The sequence below is a fragment of the Bufo gargarizans genome, chromosome 3 (assembly GCF_014858855.1).
Source record: "Bufo gargarizans isolate SCDJY-AF-19 chromosome 3, ASM1485885v1, whole genome shotgun sequence".
NCBI lineage: Eukaryota > Metazoa > Chordata > Amphibia > Anura > Bufonidae > Bufo > Bufo gargarizans.
In genome coordinates this window covers 214,783,957-214,806,569 of record NC_058082.1, presented here as the reverse complement: position 1 = coordinate 214,806,569, position 22,613 = coordinate 214,783,957, and the positions used below count along the sequence as shown (strand labels likewise).

At 43.5% G+C, this 22,613-nt stretch overlaps 1 protein-coding gene across 11 annotated transcripts in view; it reads right to left on the bottom strand.

Annotated features, from left to right (window-relative positions):
• MAP4K4 (mitogen-activated protein kinase kinase kinase kinase 4) overlaps positions 1-22,613 on the bottom strand; it is a 154,105-nt gene that overhangs the window by 77,239 nt on the left and 54,253 nt on the right. The gene's annotated exons all lie outside the window — the stretch shown is intronic.

The window sequence follows — 22,613 nt, the reverse complement described above, 5'->3', positions numbered from 1 at the left end:
ATGCATTGAAATACCAGGTCCATCTCTCCTGTGTCAGATCCGCCAATGCTACAATTTTAATGCCGGATCCGGCACTAAAACATTTCAATGGAAATGAATACCAGATCTGGCATTCCGGCAAGTGTTCAGGATTTTTGGCTGGAGAGAAAAATGCAGCATGCTGCGGTATTTTCTCCAGCCAAAAAACGTAAGAGGGACTGAACTGATGCATCCTGAACAGATTGCTCTGCTTTCAGAATGCATTAGGATAAAACTGATCAGTTCCTTTCCAGTATTAAGCCCCTGTGATGGAACGCAACACTGGAAAAGAAAAACGCTAGTGTGAAAGTACCTTAGATTGGTAAAAATATGCTGGGGAACTTGCTGGTCATATTATCCTGCTCAGAGGTTGCTATGCGAAGACGTGATGTGCATATGATTAGCCATCCTCCTCATGTCCCGATGGGAGGGTTGAGGGGATCTGGCTGAGACCCTTTAGCAATATACAAAATGGGTCAGACAATAGCAGAAGGTCTGTTGATCTTTATTTCATCCCTTTTTATATTTTTAGAACCATTTTGACTGTGTATATCATTGCTATTTCATCATTTCTGTAAACTTCTCGAGAATTGTACATGGGATTATAGAGCATAACCACTCTACATACAGCAACACCCTTCTTTACCAACAGCCCCAAATCAAAACATAAATAAATAAGACACTTTATATGGTGGAAGATTTTGGCCACGACCAGCTTTATTAAAGAACAGCTTAAACCAAATAAACATTAAAACCATGTACCAATATAACTTAATAATAAAAATAATGGCCCAGCGATAAGCTCGGACCATCTAGCTTAATACCACAGATTAGACCAGCCATAAGCTCGGCCTAAATACCATAATAAAACTCTTCCGCTCACCATTTCAGTGAGCGACTTTACCCCTCCTTCTAATAAAGCAGTCGTGACAATACCGTGAAATGGGAGGGCGGGCGGGTGCAGCTCCACACTTGCGGCCTGCCTGACAGCTAAAACCCTGTCAGCCACCGCAATATATACACAAACAATCCCCCTCCCCACAATTCAGCACCCAATGCCTCAACTGTTGCTGGGCATCAGCAATTAATCTGCCCAGCAACTACCCCTCACAGGTGTCCTAACTAACCAATCCCAGACCCTTGACCTTCACCCAGCAAAAAAGGCTAAATTTAGCCACCCTGACCACCAATTTTGGCAAGAAAATTCCCGCCAAAACCCTCACATAATGACCTGTGATGATTAAAATCCCATGAGGATCCCTCCATATTAAATTCCGGGATCCTAACATTTGTATATTACATTTTCCATTTAATGAGTTTTGTTTGTTACTCCCATACCCACAACGTATCGCTTGGCTGTGTTAACCCTTTTAAAGCAAATGTGCTAAAAGTTAACCAACTTAATGCTAGAGAGTGCAGTGTTTCTCATAGTGTACTTGAGCGTTAACGTGTTGGCATCTTGTTGGCACAAGTGACACCTTCCAGCCGCATCCAAGTGACATGTGCAGTTAGTGGTGTATGCAACATACAGTAGTACTAATCACAAATACTACCAAGTTGGCTGGCTCAACAGATATCAATTGCACCAATATGTAGTATTTTCATCAACTTTTGCTGACATACAAAAAACTACACTTCATACAAATCGTACACATTAATTATTGAACTGTCCCTTTAAATGCGGAGCTCACGCAAACATGTTTATAATACTGCAGTTGTATTCTATTCCATTCTTTCTGGGCATGTGGTCTATTATATCGGATAATAAATCTTTTAGTGACTTTCTAATTTCCTCTCTTCACTTGTGTTGTACTTGGCGTATGCTTTATTAAATGGTTAAATTGCGTCCAATCATAGTGTGGTATTTGTTGTATGTGTTATTAGATTGTTAGGACGTCATGTCCCAAAGGTTAATCATTGTTTGCTATACCACAGAGGAAGAAACGTTATTGTTTCGAAACGCGTCTGGGTTATTAAAGGGCAGTGTGAATATCGATCGATAGTGACTGATAAAGATTATAGCTCCGAGAAGTTGGCGTTCCGACAGTCTTGTTGCACACGCGTGAGAAGTACGCTCTGAGGGGAAGCCAAGCCGACAGTACACGAGGCAGGCAACATAGTGGAGTACACACCGGCAGAGATCGTGTGAGTAACACGCAGAAGAGGGCAGCAGCGTTAGCAGCTAAATCAGCCGCGACTGAATAAAAGGACACATAGACCACGCGGTAACACGTGGTAGCATATAACAATAATTTGGACACTTGAAGTACAGTGTTTATACATGCACGTATCGCTAACTTCAACACCTTTACTGGACAGTACCTAACGTACGTGTTATTAGATTGTTAGGTACTGTCTAGTTAAGGTGTTAGTTGTAGTTAGCGATACGTGCATGTATACACACTGTACTTCAAGTGTCCAATTTATTGTTATATGCTACCGCGTGGTCTATGTGTCCTTTTATTCAGTCGCAGCGTGTGCAACAAGACTGTCGGGACACCAACTTCGGAGCTATAATCTTTATCAGTCACTATGGATCGATATTCACACTGCCCTTTAATAAACCAGACGCGTTTCGAAACAAAGTTTCTTCCTCAGTGGTATAGCAAACAATGATTAACCTTTGGGACATGACGTCCTAACAATCTAATAACACGTACAACAAATACCACATTGAAGTGAATGGGTCTGCATCCGAGCCGCCAAAACGGCGGCTCGGATGCAGACCCAAACAACGGCCGTCTGCATAAGGCCTAACCCTGCTGGATTTGTTGCAATTCTGGGGTCACAGGCACAGCAAATGAGTCACAGGCTGAAATATCCGTCATGCCAAGTAGTCCTAGAACATCCTACAAGTATCGTAAAAGTGAAAGGATAAAAATAACCAAAAACATAACGTGTCAGTAATGCTTGCTCTAAACTGAATCTTATGGCTTCACCAGTCTCAGAATATTTGTTTCTACAATACAAAGATGGCACACAGTAGTAGCACCTGAGCCTGGCAGGGACATAAAGTATGGTTACTGGGGTGAGCCGACTCCATCTGATTGGAAGGAGAGACCGGGAGGATTACAAACACCATATGCTCATATTTTTCAAAGTCTAAATGCTCCTGAAATATGATACGTCAAATCCTCTCTTCATTGTCGCCTCCTGTATGCACTTGGCATATATTCAAAAGGTTATCTGGTGCTAGAGCTAAACACTATGGGGGTCATTTACTATCCAGAAATACATCTATATTAGGTGTATTTCTGGAGCAGATTGTGGCGCAGTCTGACTTTTCTCCGCTCACGCCAGGTTACGCCCGTTTTATGCGTCGAAAATTGTCTAAATGTAAGCCAGCGAGGAAGCTGGCTTATATTAAGACTGGTGCTGGATATGCTTAAAGGGAACCTGTCACCGGGATTTTGGGTATAGAGCTGAGGACATGGGTTGCTAGATGGCCGCTAGTACATCCACAATACCCAGTCCCCACAGCTCTGTGTGCTTTTATTGTGTCAAAAAACCGATTTGATACATATGCAAATTAACCTGAGATGAGTCCTGTCCCTGACTCATCTCAGGGACAGGACTCATCTCAGGTTAATTTGCATATGTATCAAGTCGTTATTTTTACACAATAAAAGCACACAGAGCTGTGGGGACTGGATATTGCGGATGTGCTAGCAGCCATCTAGCAACCCATGTCCTCAGGTCTATAACCCAAATCCCGGTGACAGGTTCCCTTTAAGGTATGTAGAGGCCGGTGCCACCGCCAGCTAAAGGGGTATTAAGACCGGCATCTAAAACGATGGTCTTAAAAAAATAAAATTAAAAAAATAATGACCCCCTATATCTCCCCGGACCCTAATAAAAGGCACTGGAAATAAGAGTCTAGCCCAACCCGTGAAAAATAGCAGCCTGTACTTATGCCTAATCAGACACTCCGTATCCTGACTTGTACGGTCACACACCAGACCCAGCCACATCCATCATTTCAGGGAACACTTTCTACTGCTCCAATGATGGCACTTCTAAGACTTGTGGGCAGCTGCAAAACATGGAAACCCATTTATTATGGATGATCTATCCTCAGGATAGGTTAGGGTTAAAATCCCGACACGTCCAGTGCTCGTATGACTAGGTTTCTGCATTGCATACTAAGCACAGCACCAAATATTGTACAGCAACTCAATCCCATTCCCTTCAATAGGACAGAGTCGTCCCATCGAAATGAAACCTGAATGTGGAAATCCACCCTCATGCTGCAAAACACGGGCGAGGGTCAGCCTCAGCCTCAGCCTCCGATATCCCTTTGAACCATGGAATTAAAGGTGCAATTCACATAGAAGAGCAATACCCATTAACCAGGACTTCTCGATCTGGAGATAAGCTACTGCTTCACATGTGGCAGTGTCCTACTCTCAAAAAAAAAAAAGGGGGGGGGGGGGGGGACATTTATCACCAGTAAAGTAACAAGCTGTGTGTTTACCACTTTTCAAATGCTACTTTTGGAAAAGTTGCAATTGCCTCCTTTACGCCACCCTCAGCACTTTTCCAAAAGGGGAGCGGTCAACAGCAGAGACAAATTTATCCGAATTTACACCAGTTTTCTCTGTGGTAGATTTCTGTTTAGGCAGATGGACTCATTTCTGAGGAGGCCTGTGTGTAAATGTGGTGCGTCCTCCGACAGTGCAGGGAATATCAAAGCGGTGAGCATTACCTAATGATAGGAACCACGCTGGGACATCGGCTGTAAACTAATAAAAACATTACAAACACTACAAACCAATGCAGTGAAATATTTGTCTGTCTAGCACGAGAGCTCAGTGCCATATGGCCCAGTAAATCCATTGTCACCTGGGAGCCCTGTATTAATCCTTCACCACAAGGCACTCCAAGAGAAGACATGGCTTGGAGGATATACCGCCATCCCAGGTGTGAGGAGCAGATTACTAGGAGGATTGACCTACTGACTACATCAACACTGTGCATTCAGATTAGAGCAGCCTGGCCGAGGTCACGCTGGGATAAAAAGAAGCAGACACAACAGCTACAGTTAACTGCTTCCCTAACTAGAAGAGCCAGACCAAAATGATTGGCCTCTTCACTGCAGGAGTTGGCAGGCCTCATTTTTTCCTTCTTTATTCACTCCATACTGCAATACTGTGTAACCTCAACTAGCCCGGGATAGCAGGAATGACAGGGGCAGATAGTCTTTCACAGACCGCCCACAGCCTCTGCATTAATCTCCACTGCTTCACAAGCAAGTCAGCAGTCACCTCCTCAGAGCTTTACAAGCAGGGCTTCACGAGACAGTGCACAGAAACACAGGCGTGTGAGTACTTACATGCCGAATCGCCTCCGTACTACAGAGCGAAATATTGCAATAGTGATTGGGTCTGAACTGGGGAAACCTCATCAATCAGCTCCTACTAGTGTCATGTCCCCTTCACTGCTAAGGCTACTTTCACACACGCGTTTGGTGCGGATCCATTCAGATAATACAACCGTCTGCATACGTTCAGAACGGATCCATTTGTATTATCTTTAAGGCTACTTTCACACTGGCGTTTTGGCTTTCCATTTGCGAGATCCGTTCAGGGCTCTCACAAGCGGTCCAAAACGGATCAGTTTTGCCTTAATACATTCAGAATGGATAAGGATCCGTTCAGAAAGCATCAGTTTGCCTCCATTCCGCCTCCATTCTGCTTTGGAGGCGGTCACCAAAACACTGCTTGCAGGGACGGATCCGTTTTCACTGACACAACCTGGCACAATAGAAAACGGATTTCAGTGGTATTCAAGACTGATCCATCTTGGCTATGTTAAAGATAATACAAACGGATCCGTTTGGAACGGATGCAGACGGTTGTATTATCTGAACGGATCCATCTGTGCAGATGCATGATGGATCCGCACCAAACGCGATTGTGAAAGTAGCCTAACATATCCAAGACGGATCAGTCTTGGAATGCCTCTGAAAGTCAACAGAGGACGGATCAGTTTTCTATTGTGCCAGATTGTGTCATAGAAAATGGATCCATCCCCGTTGACTAACATTGTGTGCCAGGACGAATCCGTTTGGCTCAGTTTCATCAGATGGACACAAAAACGCTGCAAGAAGTGTTTTGGTGTCTGCCTCCAAAGCGGAATGGAGGCTGAACGGAGGAAAACTGAGTAGATCCTTTTCCATTCAGAATGCATTAGGGCAAAACTAATCCGTTTTGGACCGCTTGTGAGAGCCCTGTTATATATCTTATCAGAGAAAAAAATGCCCGTCTCACCTTCAAGAAGCTCTTTCATCTTTATCTCTCCATAGACTTTTATGGGCAGCAGGTAATTTGATTCTTCAGTGGCTGACAGTCCCTCTTTGTCTCTTAGAGGGAGTCTGTCACCAACTTCAGTCATGTCAAACTGGATTTGCAAGTGTCCAGGGGTGGGGTTTGACGCTCCAGGTGCCCAGGACCCCCCAGTGTTACTCGGTGAAAACTCCTACCCTCTACTGCAGATCGCCTGCCTAGTATCCATGTGATGTGCCCATCTTCAGTGTGTGCCTGCAAACAACAGCATGTGCATGCACTGAGAGCAGCAGCATCGTTCAACCGAATACATTTGCGCCTTACTGTCCTCTATTGTGCAAGCAGTCAGCATATTTCCAGTATGCGGCACATGCTAATTAGGTTGAACTATGCCATTGCCCACAGTGGGTACTGGGTGTTATATGCACAGGCTGGCTGTGGTGTTCACAGGCACACACATTGCATGGATACTGGGCAGGCTAAGGCTACTTTCACACTAGCGTTCGGGGCTCAGCTTGTGAGTTCCATTTGAAGGCTCTCACAAGCGGCCCCGAACGCATGAACGCATCCGTACAGCCCTAATGCATTCTGAGTGGATGCGGATCCGCTCAGAATGCATCAGTCTGGCACCGTTTGGCCTCCGCTCCGCTCAGCAGGCGGACACCCGAACGCTGCTTGCAGCGTTCTGATGTCCGCCTGGCTGTGCGGAGGCAAACGGATCCGTCCAGACTTACAATGTAAGTCAATGGGGACTGATCCGTTTGAAGTTGACACAATATGGCTCAATTTTCAAACGGATCTGTCCCCCATTGACTTTCAATGTAAAGTCTGGACAGATCCGTCTGAGCAACTTTCACACTTAGAATTTTTTCTAAACTATAATGCAGACAGATCCGTTCTGAACGGATCCCATCGTCTGCATTATAGGAGCGGATACGTCTGTGCAGACACCAGACGGATCCGCTCTGAACGCAAGTGTGAAAGTAGCCCAACTGTGATAGAGGGGAAATGTTTTCACCAAGTAACGTCCGGGAGCCTGGGCACTTGGAGCAGCAAACACCACCCCTGGGCACTTGAAAAACACATTTTCAAATGGTTTAAACTTCGTTTTTTGAATATTGCAGCCACAGAAGTGGCGAAAAAAAGTACCATGTGTTTGTTATGGAGTGTGTGTGTGTGTGTGTGTGTGTGTGTGTGTGTGTGTGTAACCCACAATGTGGTATTAACAGTTTAACATGACTGAAGTTGGTGACAGACTCCCTTTAATACAGACTTGGCAAAGAATATTAATTTGGGAAAGGGAAGAAAGAGGCATTTTTCTATGATCAGATATATTACAGAGTTTCTTGTATTCACAATAGTACTGATGCAGTAAATACATGGTACTAAGATTTCAAACCAATAAAGGTTGCATGCACGACACACACACACATTTCGTCAAACTTTTTCTTGGTCATTAGCAGCAATTGCTACAGTTGGAGCACTTAACCCACCACATCACATTTTTGCCATACATTTAATGTATATGTTGGCGGGGGAAGGATACAAAAGCATGACGTAAGCTTTTGCATCCTGCACAGTCCAGTAAAAAAATAAAATAAAAAAAAAAACACGGAATTCTATGGTGAATGGATGCCACTGTATAGCATCTGTCTGAGGTATCCATTAACGTATACAATTTTATTTTTAAAGGTGTTAAACAGATGTCAAAAACTCCCCCTTAGATGCTAAAATTAAATGTTGTACAATACAAATGCCCAAAAGTTTTAAGAGATTTTGTCATTATCAATGGAAAATATTTTTTCATGTACACTCCCTTTCCAATGAGCAGTCCTACTTGTATCACAGCCAAATCCTTACATCATAGTCGGCTTGTTCAGGATAAGTACTAGATTGGGCCACACAAAACACCACACAACGCAGCATAACCTATTCTTGATCAAAAAAGTCTCTATTGAGCAAATCAAAGGAGTTTTCCGAGATTTTGATACTTATGACCTTTCCTATGGCTAGATCATCAGTATCTGATCGGTGGGGGTCTAACTCCCGTGATCCCCCAAAACCAGCTGTCTGAGAAGGCACTGGCACTCCTGTGAGGGCTGTGTCCTTCTCTCAGCTCACCAAGCACAGTGTTGTACATTGTATTGCGGCTGTGCTTGGTGCCGAGCTGTGCCTAGGCCACGTTACAGATGAACATGTCGTCACTTGGCTTAGAGCAGGCATCCTCAAACTGCGGCTCTCCTGCTGTTGCAAAACTACAACTCCCAGCATGCCCGAACAGCCTACAGGTACCAGCCTACAGCAGGGCATTGTGGGAGTTGTAGTTTTACAATAGCTGGAGGGCCGCAGTTTGAGGATGCCTGGCTTAGGGAAAGCGGAGTGAAGGCTGTGGCGCTCTCAGGAGCGCTGGTGCCTTCTCAAACAGCTAAATCGCGGGGGTCCTGGCTGTCAGACCCCCACCAATCAGATACTAATGACCTTTCCTGAGGATAGGTCATCAACATACAAATTTTGAAAACCTCTTTAAACTTGTGTGCACATGCTGCTGTCATCTTGGACACACCACAGAGATACCCCCTCTCTAGACAACAGCCAGTACAGTTTAATAGCTGGTACATCAGAGGTTGTCCTCTTTCCATATGCCAAGTAGTTGATCGTCACACTAGTCGGATTTATTGCAGAAAGTTCTGCGATTGTCCAGTTTCTCTAGATACAGCATGCAAATTTCACGCGCATACTGCAGAAAAAACATGACTAACATGTAAGGAATGGATTTCACATCGCTGAAAGTACTGAAACAACTCTGCCACATGGTTATCTACCCTTGGAGTTTGTGACATTCATATCCACTAAAGAGGACCTGTAACCTTCCCTGACACGTCTGTTTTAGCAGCTACTTACATTCCCAGGGTAATAATTCTGGAGCGTCTATTCTTACAAATCTATGTTGTACCAATTTTTTATTATTTCCTCTAGAAGTTATCATTTCATTGGGTGTTACCCGAGATCGGGGTGACAGGGACACTCCCAACTGTAACACCTAACCAGACCTTCACTGCAGACTACTAGAAATCCATTTCTAACTACTAGAAGGAATAAAGAAAGGGTACAACAGAGTCAAAGAATAGATGCTCCAGAATGATTACATTGGGAATGCAAGTAGTTCCTAAAACAGACAGGAGAGGTGACAGGTAAGTCATTTGGATAAGCTGAAGCAGACTGGGATCCATTTCTGCATAAGCATTTACATGGTGCTTTCCAGTTTGTATGCACAGCTCTGAAGCATGAATCACATAGATGCAACCTGTTCCTATGTATTGATTACGAGATTACACGCCAATTCTTCCTCCTTTTACAGATTGACAGACAAGATCAACATGACAGCTTGGTAAGAATAGCGATTACAAAAAAAAAAAAAAAAAACAACATTTAGTAGAGCAACTTAAAATAGCTGAGAGAAAGCCATAAAAACCCGTATGCAAAGTGGATGTCATAATACAACGTAGCATATACTGCACAGCACGGAATAGGCAAAAAGCCTGTAACAGACCGATCACTGGCCCAATACTGGGGTATATAACTTATTGTTAACTTTTGAAGAAACTAGTATAAACCAGTGACTCAACCTATAGACCGAATAGATAAGGGTGCTCACCTCTCGGTCCACCCAGACCGCACAAATAGATCAGAGAAAATAGTAGGTAAATGAGGGGCACTCCGTATGAGGGAATACAAACAGCAAGTGAATAATGGCTAGATTTTATTGATCCTATAAACAAGCAAATGCATCAAACAATAACCATGTTAAAAACATCCATAAAATGTGGTAAAATGCATAAAATAAAATGAATATCCAATGGAAAAGGGCCCTGAGAAAAATTCAGACAAGTATGAAAGTCCACAAATTCGTATTCGCGAATAATCAGCAGTCCCCACAATTGAAATAATCGCACCGGGTCTTTATACACTTGGAAAATTCGTAACTCAAGCCTGTATCAGGCTCCAAATGAATCGCATCCACAATCTGACTATGTCAGAAAAATCGTATTCTGTACTGTCCGATTTAAATCCTCCAGTAAATTCGAATAGTCAGATCTATCAGTAATCGTGAAGGGAATCTCTTACCCTGTTCCGTCACTGGCTTGATGTAATGGATCGCAAACACAGCCGATCTTACCCAAACGCGGCGTCCCACGTGGTATGGAGTTTCGAACGTCACGTCTGCCGTGACTCCTCGGCTGGAAATGGTAGTAAGACAATCGATCCTTCTTAAAGATGCAGCCTCTAGTTCGAGACAGGGTAGTGCTCCAGATGCGAAAATCACCCCGATTATGGTTATTTTCTCCTCATAAATCTTGATTTCTTGGGGAACGGCTCACTGTCCCAACTGGCCCAGACGCGTTTCAGGGTATACACCCCTTCCTCAGTCAGATTGTGGATGCGATTCATTTGGAGCCTGATACAGGCTTGAGTTACGAATTTTCCAAGTGTATAAAGACCCGGTGCGATTATTTCAATTGTGGGGACTGCTGATTATTCGCGAATACGAGTTTGTGGACTTTCATACTTGTCTGACAAATTTTTCTCAGGGCCCTTTTCCATTGGATATTCATTTTATTTTATGCATTTTACTACATTTTATGGATGTTTTTAACATGGTTATTGTTTGATGCATTGGCTTGTTTATAGGATCAATAAAATCTAGCCATTATTCACTTGCTGTTTGTATTCCCTTATACGGAGTGCCCCTCATTTACCTACTATTTTCTCTGATCTATTGTTAACTTTTATTTAGAACGGTCCTCCCGGCTGCTGAAGTCATCTTTCTGGCTGCAGCAGTGACCTATGTGCAGGGTTGTAGCAGAGAGGACCAAAGCTCAGCACTGGAAGAAACAGAGGGAGAAGAGGTGGATCTCCTCTTATCATATTTACAGAGGCTGACTGTTTTTATAGAACTCAAACAACCCCTTTAATGCTTCCAGGGGGTGGAATTGGAAATAAATAAACTGCAATTATGACATGGTGTTTTAAGTTATCAATTTTGCGCTGTTCACCGTTCAGCATAAATAATGTCATCTTTATTCTATTGGTTAGTATAATTATGGCAGTACCAACATGTATAGGTTTTTAAGCCCTACTACACTTTTTTTCCAGCATTCATGGTGTGTGTTAAATAACATGATATTGTACACAGCAGGGCGTGTAGAGATGAAACCGCATCCAAGTCAGGTACTTTTCCGATACATTTTTTTTAAGGTGCGACAGTGGTATACTCAGGGAGGGAGTATTCGCCACTGTATTCCACAGTGACATACATCAGATGAATGCCTATTGACATATCTGAGTATATACCAATCATGTATACCTCCGATGTACCTAAAAAGGAGATTTCAACAAAGTTTTATAAAGGGCAGATAAAACCAGTTGTAGACAGGGTATAAAAGCGCACACATGATAGTTTGTAGTGCAGGAGGATGAATCACAAATCTGTGTACAACTGTAGAGAGAAACCAGAGCACCCATTGCAAACACTGCAGGGGAAGAGGAATCGTACACTCCACGAAATCATTATCTGTCAGGATGGACCACTTATGAGCTTAAGGCCTCATGCACACGACCGTTGTTGTGTTCCGTGTCCACTGTTCCATTTTCTGTGATTTTCTGTGGATCCATTCACTTTCAATGGGTCCGTTGAAAACTCGGAAAATGCACCGTTTGTCATCCGTGTCCGTGATCCGTGTTTCCAGTCCGTCAAAAAAAATATGATCTGTCCTACGGTTCGCGGACCCATTCAAGTCAATAGGTCCGTGAAAAAACACAGAGGCACACAAGATTGTCATCCGCGTCCGTGATCCGTGTGCGTTTTTTTCCTATCATTTGCAAGGCAAACTTGACTTAGATTAGTTTTTCACTTTTCATGTCTGGTGATCCTCCAAAAATCAAGGAAGACACAGAAACAAAAATGGAAACGGATCACAGAACAACGGAACCCCGTTTTGCGGACCGTGAAAAAATACTGTCGTGTGCATGAGGCCAAAGAAGGGGAAGTTAGTACAGGAATGAAGCTGTGCTGATTCATGAGCACTAGTGAAGACAGCAGTATCCTAGCCACACAAACCCCAAATTTAGCATGTATTACTGGAAGGGACACGACCACACGAGAAAAGTCTAAGGCCTCTTTCACACTTGCGTTGTCCGGATACGGCGTGTACTCCACTTGCCGGAATTACACGCCGGATCCGGAAAAACGCAAGTAAACTGAAAGCATTTGAAGATGGATCCGTCTTCAAAATGCGTTCAGTGTTACTATGGCAGCCAGGACGCTATTAAAGTCCTGGTTGCCATAGTAGTAGTGGGGAGCGGTATACTTACAGTCCGTGCGGCTCCCGGGGAGCTCCAGAATGACGTCAGAGCGCCCCATGCGCATGGATGACGTGCCATGCGATCACGTGATCCATGCGCTTGGGGCGCCCTGACGTCACTATGGAGAGCCCCGGGAGCCGCACAGACGGCAAGTATACTGCTCCCCCGCTCCCCACTACACTTTACCATGGCTGCCAGGACTTTAGCGTCCCGGCAGCCATGGTAACCATTCAGAAAAAGCTAAACGTCGGATCCGGCAATGCGCCAAAACGACGTTTAGCTTAAGGCCGGATCCGGATCAATGCCTTTCAATGGGCATTAATTCCGGATCCGGCCTTGCGGCAAGTCTTCAGGATTTTTGGCCGGAGCAAAAAGCGCAGCATGCTGCGGTATTTTCTCCGGCCAAAAAATGGTCCGGTCTGGAACTGAAGACATCCTGATGCATCCTAAACGGATTTCTCTCCATTCAGAATGCATTAGGATAAAACTGATCAGGATTCTTCCGGCATAGAGCCCCGACGACGGAACTCTATGCCGGAAGAAAAGAACGCAGGTGTGAAAGAGCCCTAAAACTAGGAGCAGGTTGCAAACTGAACTTCAGGGTGTCTGAAAATGAACAAAGGAATGAAGTTGGCCTGAAACGTAATGTGTTGTTGTTTTTTTTTACTCCATGTAACCATTATGAAATGCAAAAATCATTTTTACATTACATATCCTTTACATTGGTCATAGACATGAGAGAATACCTCAGCAACCCATTTAATCCTATTTATTCCTATAGAATGAGGTTATAGCTTCTAGATCCCCAAAATAGAAAGATATTGCAATTGTCGAAAAAAAAAATTAATAAAAAAAAATAAAAAAAAATCATACTGCATGCTTTGAACCTTACGTAAGAAACTCGAAACTACTACTAGCCTGGACTATACCCAACGATGACATCTGCAGCAACATATGCACAAGTAGAGAGGAAAGATAGAAAATCCCTACATTAGAAGGGAGTAATCTGGAATGCACAGTTGTGATTTTTAGGGCTATGAAAAGCCACCTTTATGTTTTATGCGTTTAGATAAAAAATTCTATGAAATGTGTATTAAAATTATGCAATAAAGTTACAGAGGTCTCAAAAATTCCGGTTCTTTAGTAAAAGCAGGGTATCCCAATGTTCATTCATTTCAATAAACCAAGCTAGAACACTTAGTGCATGAATGCTAAGTGAAGGAGAACTTTTAGCTTAGTGCTGTGGTGAGGACAGGCGTTATTTATAACTGGGAGCGCAGCCAATGATGAAGCATATATGGTGTATCCTGAGAATACCACCGGATAAAACTGCTTTTATCTATAATACAGCAAATCACTGCACATCAGCTTCCCCAGAATCCAATAGCCTAGCATGCTCACTATAGGAGAAATACCCTAATAGTCTGCCCGGCAACCTGAAAATCAGGATAGGCATCCAGAGATTCATTTGGCAGCTTTAAATTAAGAAACACACCAAATCCCTTTATACACAAAATCTCACGCTCTGTCCTCCTCCCAGCAGTGAAGCATCGAGGGTGCTTTAAGAAGTAACGGAAGGATTCAGACATATATAGACTACCAGCACCAGCGATTCTCGGCATTCATTTACCAAAAGGGTAAATAAGAAGTGCTGCTCTGAGTGACAATATAGGGGCAGGAGTTGGTCAAAGTTGCCAACAGGATCACTGATCTTGGCCATTAATGATTTACATCCTAAAGGCTCATGCACACGAACGTACTTTCTTTCCAGGTTATTCTGTATGTCCGTACCGCAATTATTATTATTTTTTAACATGTCCTATTATTGTTCACATTATGGACAAGGATAGTACTGTTCTGTTAGGGGCAAGCAGTTCCGTAAAATACGGAATGCACACGGACGTCATCCGTATTTTTTGCAGAACAGTTTTTTGCGGAACGCAAAATACATACAGTTGGGCACATGAGCCCTAAGGCTGCTGTCTGCTTAGTTATAGGAGCAGAAAATGCTGGATCCAGCACATAACTGAAATCCGGACAGACTCCATTGACTAGAATGGGATCCGTCAGGTTTCCATTATGGACTACTTCATTTTTCCAGACAAACTATTCGTCCACTGAGGAAATATTTCACATAATGTGCAACAGAGCCTCTGATGCAGATGGGAACTTTGCAAATATGCATGAATGCTGGAAGCAGTAGTACCTACACACTACAAATCATGTATTTTTTTTTATTTTTATTATTTACAAATTTTTATTACATATAACAGTGGTGGCGAACCTATGGCACGGGTGCCAGAGGCGGCACTCGGAGCCCTCTCTGTGGGCACCCTGGAAAAAGTATATGGTGTACCAATATGCCTTAGACTTTTCTTGACATTCAGCAGTGCAGGGTGCACTATGAACAGAACAGGCAGCGCATTGAATCATAGGCAGGCTATTATAGTTAAATGATAAAGTACATGGGAGATATACTGTATTGGTATTCAAGTTAAATTGCTGTGTTGGCACTTTGCAATAAATAAGTGGGTTTATACAACTACAAACACTAGAAAAGGACATATTGTTAATCTAGATCCATTTATTCTATATTGTGTAAAACGTCTGGCCATTACCCAGAGATCTGAATTGAACATATTCTTTAAACCATACTAGTTTTGTTAGGAACACCTAGATTAAGATCTGGCAATGCGAAATCCACCAAGCCAATTAAAGGTGGGGTTGCCTGTTCCAATAAAATACCAGCATCTATGTATACACACTTACACAGAGAATGCTATCAATCACTGATAACACTTCCCCGTGTACAACTATCTACATATACACACTTAGGGCTCGTTCACACGACTGTGTCCAATTCCTGTATTGCAGACCGCATTTGCGGATTCGCAATACCCAGGCACCGTTCCGTTGTCATTCTGCATCATGGATGTGGACCCATTCATTTCAATAGGTCTACAAATCCAGAGATGTGGAACAGTAGCACTACTGAGTGCTTTCTGGGGCTCCGTTCCGTGCCTCCGCACCGCAAAAAGATAGAATGTGAATGGGTCTTCGATCCCCATGTGCCTGCCCCAAGGAAGGTGCCTGTGCATTGAGGAACGCAATTTGAGGTTCACAGCACGGGCACGGGCCACCAACGGTCATGTAAACGAGCCCTCACACAGAGAATGCTATCAATCATTGATAACACCCCCCCTGTGTACAGCTATCATCGACTGACAGCAATCTCTGTATACACACTTACATAGAATGCCATCACAGATAACACCTCTCCTAGGTACAGTTATTAGTGATTAACAGCTATCTCTGTATACACACACAAATAATCCATCACTGATAATAGCTCACCTGTGTACAACCAGTGACTGGCAGCTATCTATATACTGTATACACACTTACACAGAGAATTCTATCAATGACTGATAACACCTCCCCCGTGTATAACGATCAGTGACTGACAGCTATCTCTGTAGACACACTATCCTGGCGTCCCAACATCTCGTCCATCATTAAGAAGGCTCACCAGCGGCTCCATTTCCTTCGACAACTGAGGAATTTCGGCATGGCTCAGGACCTACTGAAGTCCTTCTACTCCTGTACCATCGAGTCGGTATTGTGCTCGTCCCTTCTGGTGTGGTATGCCGGCTCATCAGACAGTGACAAGCGCAAACTACAAAGGGTCATCAGCTCGGCGGAGAGAACTACTCGACTGCCACTACCACCCCTTGACTCTATCTTCTCCAACAGACTGCGCTCCAGGGCTCTGAAAATATTCAAATGACCACTCCCATCCGGGCCATCATCTCTTCAGACGTCTAAAGTCGGGCCGCAGGTATCAGGCCATCCCTGCAAGGACATCGAGGAGGCTGAACACTTTCTTCCTAACGGCCGTCAGACTGCTGAACTCATCACGCCCCATCTCCCGCCCATAATCCCTCCCTCGCCCCTAATGTGCCCATTGCTAACCCCCCCCCCCCTTCCACCCCCTAGTTACTATGTCTGTACCTGTGCCTAACCCAATTCCGAGCACGATCGACTGTGTCGTGTTTGGCGAATAAAGCGAATTCTGACTTACACCTCCCCATGTACAGTCAAATAAATATATAGTCTAATGATTAACGACAACTCCTGAAAAGACCTAGCTCCAATTTATTCACAGGTCAAGTCTTACCAGTGCTGAATGAGATAATGCACGGATGAAAAAAAAAAATAATAATAAAAAATGCAGAAGCTGCTAATGATATCAGATTATCATTTCGCACTTCTAGCACAGAGCTTGGAATTGTACACGTTCCATGACACCTTGTAACTCTGAGATTCTTCCTTCCTGATGGTTTATTTCAGGAAAGTGATGTCACAAGACGCTACAATGTTGTTTGGCTGGTAGGATCGTGTTGTCAAGCAGAAAACCTTCCTGACAGCATGCGACTTCATCAGGGCTTTGTTCATTAGTCTTGTAGACCTGTATGGAGGCTTTCAGCTGCTCAATTCCCATGTGCCACACTGTTTACTTACAACTACCCAGAATCCTCTGTGAACCCGGCACACTGCTGCATATGTGACAAGCAAACCTACAAAAGCCCATTGTGCACTGTACACCAAGTCTTATCTAAAAGGAAATATTGCTCAATGAAAGGGATTTAAGGACACAGATGACTTGTGGGTTTGGTATTTTTCTGACTAGATAGGAAAAAAGTTCCACTTAAGTGACTGTTGAGAGAAAGGATTTCCAAAAGTATTAACCATTTTATGCTCATGGACTTAAATGATTAAGGCACGGGTGCTAAACATGTCCTACACTGGTCCATTTAACACTGAACTGACCTGAGTTTGGGGACCATGAAGCAATCATTGAGATCCGCAATATGTGGAAAATCATTACCGTGCCATAATAAATACACACCTGCAAGAATCTGCTAAATGGTCCAGGATGATGCAGAAACACATGCTATAAGTATATAGAACTGCCCTATCAGATGGTTGATAAAGAGGGTCCACATGGCCTCATCCAGGGAACCAAGCTTTTCTAGTTACAATTTTGGCTTCGAGTTGTATGGACAACAACGTGAACAGAGAAAAGAGAATCAATGACAAATATCCCTGTCATCATGGAAGAACCAGGCATGAAATGTTTGATGCTAAATATATTAGGAAGCAATAACCTAAAATCTTTCAAGAATATTTTACCATTTTTAGTTTTATAGCTCAAAGTGAAATTGGAAAAACTGAGACATATTTCAGATAGAAACAAATATTATAACGGGGAAAATTATCGATCTTTCGAAAACTGTGTGGGGTTTTCATCTCCTCAGCACAGAGGTTGGAACGCCTTCAGCGGTAAGGTCACTCCAATCGATGACTTTACAGACAATGTCAAACCAGATTACCATCACACAAGAAGAAGAAGAAATGGCCTGCAGGCTGATCGAGTTATTCAAGGGAAGTGAAACATGTGCATCACACATACATGTCTACGAATCACACAGTGTATGTGTAAATCCTCACAGGACCATTGGGCAGTTAAAGGAGATTGCCACCAATTTAGGAATTCTTTGAAACTGTATGAAACTGGAGAATAAAAACTGAAATACACTGATGATGTATTTGGTACAGTTGGTTGCAATTAGCATGCAGGCTTTGTCAAGGTTTTTTGTGTGGTTTTCAGTGAAACATGTTAGAGGGGATCTGTCATCAGTTTAAGGGTGGTATCACGTAACTTTTTTGGTTTTCAAAAACACAGTTTTATGATGATATCACCTTTATTTTGGAGCAAAAAAACAAAAAACGGGTGATTTTTACATGTTGTCCAACAGGAAATTATAAAATGCCCTATGAACAGTTTTTTTCTTTTTTGAAGTGCCATTTTACTATAGTTTCCTAGCATTCTTTTGGTCCTGTAGATTTTTTCTCCTGACTGTACCGATTTTGTGCCATTCCTGGTCTTTCTTGTTTACCAGTTTATGGAATGATGAGACGTCCACATGATACCAAGTTATAAGCATACGGTGGCCAATCACAAACACATAGACGTTCGGCATGGATAGAGGCCTCAACTGACTGCTGTGAATGCTGTTCGGTAGAAAGTTTCCAGTACCTTGCTTAATTAGCACTGCAGTCCCTTAATTCTAGTCGGAGTGGTTACTCTTTCCATGTTGTTCTCTTTGGCTAAAAGATAGAGTTCTAAGTGGACCTCACAGAATGTATGAGCGTTATACGAGTTCCCCACCCCCCCTCCACCCAACTCAAATTTGAATTCCAATTTGAAATTGCACCACAACGTAAGTAGTAGAAATCTAGCACTTGTTAGAAGTGTCCAAAGAGTTTTTTTATGCATTCAACTATACAGGAATAGTAGGGTTAAAGCCTTTCACCATCAGTCTGCCCTAGATTGCTAGCTGAGCTATAGAAGTAGACTTTTCCTTGGGTTTTCATCTCCGATGCAGAGTACTCTGCTAAACTCAGGAAGCAGTCAAATACAGCCGGGGGCACGGGCACCACCAATGTAAAGAGGCAGTAATGTGTTCTCTGGAAAAAGCACATTATTTAAAAGAGTTACATTCTTTAAAAAAAAAGAAAAAGAAAAAGGGCCTAAGGGAAGGTATTCTAATGCTTAAAATCTAATGGACAAATTGCCAGTAAACAAGAGTCTGCACTATGCAGAATGAATGGAACCATGTCCTTCAATTTCTTCTATTAAACTTTTCCATACACACCAGGCCTGGTTCTCCCAATTACACACTATAACCCAACCTTCATATCAATGCGACAACAGTGAAGAATAAGAAGATGTGGCAGAAATATATATACCGTCAAGTGTGTAAGGTGCGGAAACTATAGTAAAACTCCACCTTAATGCCACAGCCATACTAAAAATATATCACCTACATCCTCAATCCAATTTACTCATCCAAGAGGACAGCTAAGGAAAAGGTGAAGTCAGCACTTCCTGTTTGCCTAAGGGTCCATTCACACGTCCGCAAAAGGGACCCCCCCTTCCACCCCCTAGTTACTATGTCTGTACCTGTGCCTAACCCAATTCCGAGCACGATCAACTGTGTCGTGTTTGGCAAATAAAGCGAATTCTGATTCTGACTTACACCTCCCCCATGTACAGTCAAATAAATATATAGTCTAATGATTAACGACAACTCCTGAAAAGACCTAGCTCCAATTTATTCACAGGTCAAGTCTTACCAGTGCTGAATGAGATAATGCACATCCGTTCAGCAATTTTGCGGAACGGGTGCGGACCCATTTACTTTCAACGGGGCCACAAAAGATGCATACAGCACACAGTGAGTCATTGAGATCCGCAATATGTGGAAAATCATTACCGTGCCATAATAAATACACACCTGCAAGAATCTGCTAAATGGTCCAGGATGATGCAGAAACACATGCTATAAGTATATAGAACTGCCCTAACAGATGGTTGATAAAGAGGACAAGAAAAGGCATTTCTATTATAGTGCCCTCCATGTGCAGTCCGCAAAATGCGGAACGCACATGGCCGGTGTCCGTGTTTTGCGTATCCGCAATTTTCAGACTGCAAAACGGTTGCGGAAGTGTGACTGGACCCTTAGGCTAAGTTCACGTCTGGGGAGGATGTGTGAACTTGGTATAGCACCCCTTTTTTACTTCCGTACTGACGTACCATGAATCTATAAGAAAAAACTTTTGCACAAAATTGGAGGTATAGTATAATTTTGTATGGGAGCTATATAACATGCAGATACAGCTGTGTGCATAGGCCTAAACCAAATGTCCACCTTACTATGTAGTTCACCACCATGCAGATAACAAATATGTATTAGGAAATAACCGATAACACAATTTACAGTTGTACAAATCTAGAGGTGAATGTACTCTTCACAGGGTTTTCCGGGGGAATACATTTTATTAAAACTGGTGATGGAGTGAGTTACGATAACAATTTCCTTGCTTACCTCACCGATCCTCCTCTGCTGTTGAACCACTGTTTGACATTAAGAAAATGCCCTGGACTACCCACTCAAGCAATCACTGGTTGAGATGGGTCACCCCTGCCGCCAGTGATCGGCTGAGTGGGCAGTCCAATCTACTTCCTGTGTGTCAAGTCCGATACCAGGAAGTGGGGAAGAGAGCAGCTGGGGCTCGGTCAGGTTAGTTATGTTAACTCTGATCCTGTTTATAATTAAAATTATTCACTTGGGGGGAAAAAACTTTAACCAGTGTTTGGTAACCTGTCATCATGCCTGTAGGACACAGGAACTGTAGCTGGAAGCCAACAATGATTCCAGGGACGTTTCTACAACAGTAAACACCTGTCAGCACAAGCCAATCTCTACCTCCTTTCCTGTGTGTAACCACTGATGAGACAGCCAGGAAAACTGTGTCAAGGAAACAGACCAGCAACAACAAAATAGTTTTCCTTTTCCTTGCAAGAAGGAAACATATGTCAGCACTGTAAGGCTCACAGCAGACTGTGGTGAATAAGGCACATGTAGGTGCAGACCTTACAAGCAGCCTCACCGCTGAAACAGCTCAAGTTCAGGGATAAATTACAAGTGTAAGTGGAACTAGAAGGCCAAATAGATGGGATCTGGAGGGAGACATTGGGGAGGATTTATAAAAACCGGTGAAAAGGAAAACTGGCTTAGGCTACTTTCACACTCGTGGATCGGCACAGACGGATCCGTTCAGAAAATTAAACCATCTGCATCCGTTCAGAACGGATCCGGTTGTATTATCTTTAACATAGCCAAGACGAATCAGTCTTGAACACCATTGAAAGTCAAGGGATGGATCCATTTTCTATTGTGCCAGATTGTGTCCTATAAAACTGATCCATCCCCAAATGAGTGTGTCAGGACGGATCCGTTTGGCTCAATTTTGGTGTCCGTCTCCAAAACGGAATGGAGACTGAACTGATGCATTCTGAGCGGATCCTTTTCTATCCAGAATGCATTAGAATGCAAACTGATCCGTTTTGGACCGCTTGTGAGAGCCCTGAACGGATCTCACAAACGGAAAGCCAAAACACGAGTGTGAAAGTAGCCTTAGTTAGCCATAGGAACCAATCAGATTCCATCTTTCATTTTGCAAAGGAGCTGCAAAAATGAAAGGTGGAATGTGATTAGTTGCTTTGGGTAACTAAGGCAGTTTTCCTTTAAACTGGTTTTGATACATCTCCCTCATTGTTTCTCTAAGGCTGGCTATACACACGAAATAGCTGTCGACCAAACCCTTGTTCAGCTGGCAGCTATTCCTTTCACCACTCACTTAAACCAGAGGACCTTTCACTGATTTTCACACTGTGAACTAAGTATACGGACATGGAGAGCGGCGCCCGGGGATCTCACTGCACTTACTATTATCCCCGGGCGCCGCTCCGTTCTCCCGCTATGCCCTCCGGTATCTCCGCTCACTTATAGTAGGCAGAGATTTCAGTCGTTAAGTTATAGTAGGCGGAGTCTGCCCTTGTTCTGCTCTAGCGCTGGCCAATCGCAGCTCACAGCCTGGGAGCAGGGGCCCTGACCCCGAAGGGGCCCATCCAGGAGGAGGAGGACTAAAAGATTTTGTCAGGGCCCCCTCAACAGTATTACACAATGTAATTATATACAGTGACAGTATAGACAGTGTACAAAATAGATGGAACAGCGGCCGGGCCTGGTCTGAGAGAGCGATCTTTACTAGCCACAGGAATGTGGCGGCATGAAAGGAAGGGGTTGTGAAAAAATTACGGGGGGAGGGGGGCCCCATTCAAAAATATGCTGCGGGGCCCAGTAATTTCTAGTTACGCCACTGCCTGGGAGGTTATTTTTTCCCAGGCTGTGATACCGGAGGGCATAGCAGGAGAACGGAGCGGCGCCCAGGGATAATAGTAAGTGCAGTGAGATCCCCGGGCGCCGCTCTCCATGTCTGTATACTTAGTTCACAGTGTAAAAATCTGTGAAAGGTCCT